General features: G+C 35.4%; 1 protein-coding gene across 3 annotated transcripts in view; it reads left to right on the forward strand.

The window, feature by feature from the left end:
- pho (phoenix) overlaps window positions 1–4,918 on the forward strand; it is a 71,980-nt gene that overhangs the window by 39,398 nt on the left and 27,664 nt on the right. The gene's annotated exons all lie outside the window — the stretch shown is intronic.

Consider the following 4,918-nt stretch of genomic DNA (forward strand, 5'->3'; position numbering starts at 1 on the left):
GCCTCATATTCGCGATCTCCAGCATATTCTCCAAACTCATTTTCAATGTCTTCAAAATCAATATTTTGATCACTGACAGCTTCTTGACCACATCCATCATCAAGAGAGTGACACTAATATATGATTGTGTATAATACTTGCTCTCTGCAGTAAATCACTGAGTCATTTCAAGTTTTGCAGATTATAATTATTATTGTTTCGTTTTCTGTCAGAGGTAACTATGAGTGAAACGTCACTTCATCATTGTGTATCAGACATCGCCACCTTGTGGAATAAATGTAAATTGCACCCCCATTTCGTCATTATAGATTAATTTATCATGCCAGGCGCAAATTCCAAAAGAAACGTGTAGAGGCTCTAAAAAAGCTTTCTACAAAGGCTAAAGAGTCATAGAAAAATTGAGGCCTTCTTTTGACATGAAAATGTGCATGTTGCACATTTAGCTATTAAAATTGGGTAAAAATGCATCCACCAAATAATTAGTTATTTTTCATACTGTACAAAAAAGTTATTACAATAAAATGTATTTTTTTGTTCAAATAAGTTGTTATGGGTCCTGCTTTACTGTCCGTATTGATCCGCCACCAGTTTGTTCGGCGCGGCGCGGCGGGGGTGGGGTTGGTCTATATTATAAAATATGGTATATTTTCCTGCTTTTTTGTCCTTAGCCAATCACATGCCTGATTTAGAGATTAATTTGTTTAACATATTAAAAGTGGAAATTGGAACTCTTATGGGTAATGACTGAAAGAAAAATAGGAGACGTGGGAGTAGATTCATCCTTATAGTCTCAACTCTTCCAAACAGAGATAAAGGAAGAACTTCTCAACGAACTAGATCACTTTTTTATTTGATTAATTAGCTTATTATAGTTTGCCTCAAAGAGTCTTGTAGTTTCAGATGTGATAGTGATCCCCAAGTACCTAAATCCTTGTTTTGACCAGTGAAATGACACCATCTCATTTAGTTTTTTTAGGCCATGTTCCTGATATCATCATTGCCTCTGATTTATTTTTATTAATTTTGTATCCAGAAATGTCTCCATAATCTTTTAGGCATTGCATTAGTCGAGGTATTGAGGTAAGGGGATGTTTTATAAAGAGTAAGATATCGTCAGCGAAAAGGGAAATTTTATGAACTCTCCCCCCACCATCCTCCACCCCCTCAATCCGGACATCCCGTGGTATTGCTTCCGCTAGAGGTTCGATACTGAGGGCAAAAAGAATGGGGGAAAGAGTCACCCTGTCTTACACCTCTCTCTATATCAAAAAAGTCAGAGCAATGTCCGTTAACTCTAATTTTGGATTTTGGATTCTTGTGCAACAGCCGAAACCAAAAGATAAATTTTTCACTGAAGCCCATTTCGCTCATTGTTTGTTCTAAAAATTGCCAATCTACCCGATCGAACGCTTTCTCAGCATCTAAGCTGAGAAGCATTGATGTTTGAGTACCCTTTGCCATCAGTGACTGCAAGTTTAATGCTCTCCTTATATTATTTGTCCCTTGGCGACCTGAAATGAACCCCGTCTGGTCTGGTTTTATTAATTTCCTAATGTATCTTTGTATTCTAGTTGCTAAAATTTATGTTAATATTTTGTAGTCCACGCACAGGAGACTAATAGGACGATAACTTGAACACTGCAATGGATCTTTTCCTTCCTTGTGTAGAACTGTTATGATAGCCTTAGACCATGATTCTGGAGGGTTCCCTGAAATTAACACATAATTATATAGCTTACATAATATTATATAATTAGGTCGTCAATAGGCATGTGCCGATATCAATTTTTCATGTTGCGATTAATTGATGAAGTTTTATCACGATGTACGATATTATCACGATATTGAAATAAGTTGCAAAAAAAAGTGTTGCCATAGCATAACAGCTTTAAGAACTATTTTTGTATGAACAAAAATAACTGAATGTTTAAATACAATAATGCCCCAAAAATATATACAGCTCTGGAAAAAAAATTAAAAGACCCCTCATTGAGAAATCGATGTTAAGTGGTCTCTTGATATTTTTAAGAGCTGTAAAAGTACAATTTTCAAACAGATTAAATTGCAAAAGAATTAGGCTATAAAGAACAACAAGTAACAAATTACAATAAGGTCTTATTATTTAATGCACTAACTAAGATTGAGCAATATCTACATTTGGTACAGAAAGTATAATGTTTTTGGTAATGTTAGTTAAGAAATACTGATTATTGTTAGTTTTATCTTAGGTCCATTAAAAAAAGTTATTTTGATTTGATTGTAATGTTATTAAACAGTAACTAAGAAATTAACATAGAATGATTAATTCTTTATAAGTATTTTTCATTGTCAGTTTGGTAATAATGAATTAACATGTTAACTAATGAAATCGTATGTCTCAAAGTTTTACTGAACAATAACAAATGATCAGAACAGTTCTAATTATTAGGGCATGTTGTAGTCCAGATTAAAACATAAAAATGTTTAAGTTTGAAAATAAATAGCCTATTAATAAGTCTTTAAGTATTAAGTATTTGGTGCTGTGATGAACAACATTGAGATTACAAAAACGAATGGCTGTTTTAAAAACTACAAGCGTTTTTTGTTTGTTTTTTGGTTTCCGGGGTAACTGGTGCATTCTGCAGTTCATCAGCGCCCTCTGCCCCCCACTTCAGCAGCGCGTCTCCTTCACCGGTTCAGTCATGTGCAAATGCACGTTGGGCTTGTTTATATCTGAGTGCGTGTCCCTTTGACGCAGAATACAGCGGTTTTGAGCATTTATAAGGTTGATGGGCAAAGTATTCTTGAGTGCATAATAAAAAAAATATAAATTGTTAATAAATTATTATTTACGATATTTTAAAGTGCCCACGATAACAATATCGTGCATATTCATTATCGTGATAAATCGCACTATCGAAAATCGGCACATGTCTAGTCGTCAACAAATACTTTATAATATTCTCCTGGTGTCTTTCTCTGATTGGCTCTACTAATGCAGAGGCTTCATCTGCCGTCAGCTTGTCTAATTTAAGATTTTTAAAGAAATCATGCATTTTTTCTTCTTTCAATTCCTGGTGGTTGACCCTTATATAGTTGTTCATAATATTTGGCAAAAGTATTTGCTATTGCTTTTGGACTAGTTTTGACATCGATGGACTGAGGTTGTTTAATTTTAGGAATGGCTCGACTAGCTTGTGCTTTCTTTAATTGAAATGATAGTAACCTGCTAGCCTTGTTTCCCAGTTCGTAGTATTTTCTATCGATAAATCTAAGCGCACCCTCTGCCTTGTAAGTCAGGATCCCATCTAACTTGGCTCTATTCACTTTGAGTTTATTAAATACTTGCTTTCCACTTTTTAGCCTTGATCCTATAGATATTATTTTCCCCCTTATTGTGGCTTTTCCTGCATCCCATAAAACGGTAGGTGAGACCATTCCATTGTCGTTCGAAACAAAATATTCCCTTATCGCTGCTCCTATTTCCTCTCTTACATTAACGTCTGTCAATAATGAAACATTATTTCTCCAGTACTTCAAACACGGCTTCAATCCCAAATCAAGTGTCATTTGTTCAATGGTTATTGGCTCAATAACACAGTTTTTAATTTGGTGTGTGTCCTTTTTGGACACCAAAAAATGATCCAGTCGTGAGTAGCTTCCATGCACTTGTGACATAAAGGTGAAGTCTCTCTCTTTTGGATGAAGGTGACGCGAGGCATCTATCAACCCTAATTCCCTTATCATATTCATAAGGCTTTTTGACATTCTGCTTTGAGGTTTTGTAGAAGATGGTAATTTATCTATTCTGTTATTCAGTACGCAATTTAAGTCCCCACCCATTAAAAAAAAAACATTCCCCATGATCTGCTACCAAATGTGCCAGCTTTTAAAAAAATTGTGGGCAATCTTCATTTGGTGCGTAGGCATTCAGAAGAGTTAGTTAAAAACCAGCAATCCTTCCTATAACCATGACATAACGGCCTTCTATATCCTGGAAAACCTTTTCACAATGAAAGTACGCAGACCTACTAAATAGTAGCGCTACTCCTCTCTTTTTACCTTTCCCATAAGAGCTACTGTAAACCTGATCCACCCATTCTCTTTTTAATTTTTTGTGTTCTATTTCTGTGAGGTGGGTTTCTTGAAGCAGGGCTATAGAACCTTGCATTTTCTTCAACTGTCCCAGTATTTTTTTTCTTTTAATTGGATTATTTATTCCTTTTATGTTATAGGTGGTTACATTAAGTAATGCCATTATTGTATTTATACTGAATCATGTAACATATTTCAAACCCCTCATAAGCATCTGTTAGACAGCAAACAAAAAAGTTAAACCTCAAATGTACAAAGTTAAACCAAAAGAAATTTGCAACTTTCCTAAGATAGAACAAAACAATAACATAATATATATGTTAACAATAACCTTGAACAGAACTTCCACATTTCCAGTCAGACATGAAAAATAGACTATAACCATGTCTGGCCCTCGGTGATAATGGGACAGAGAGTGGTGACCTAATCCCTCTGTGGAGAAAAGCATCCAACGTGCAATAGTGACCAGTATTACACTAGCGTGTAAAAAAGGTCTTAGTGAGTGTGAACCACTCATATGAACATCAAGAGTCCGTCAGATCTTTTTCCTTTTTTTTGTGTGACATCTTAGCTTTTTTGTTTTGTATTATGTTATTATTGCTTTCAGGTTATGCATTGTTCATACACCCTCAACCTTATGTGTACCTTTAGCAGCCCTTGTCTGAGCTTAAACTGACTTAGGTTTTAGGTGTTATATACCTCCGACTACTCATCTTCCTCCTGAATCATAGTCTTCAAGTCCAAGTCCTCCTCTTCGCGCTGATGTTCCATCCTCCAGTTAGTTTCTCCTCAATGCGCTCTTTCTCCCCGCATTTCACTTCTACACCCATCTCTCTCAAGAAAT

The sequence above is a fragment of the Pseudorasbora parva genome, chromosome 3 (assembly GCF_024679245.1).
Source record: "Pseudorasbora parva isolate DD20220531a chromosome 3, ASM2467924v1, whole genome shotgun sequence".
NCBI lineage: Eukaryota > Metazoa > Chordata > Actinopteri > Cypriniformes > Gobionidae > Pseudorasbora > Pseudorasbora parva.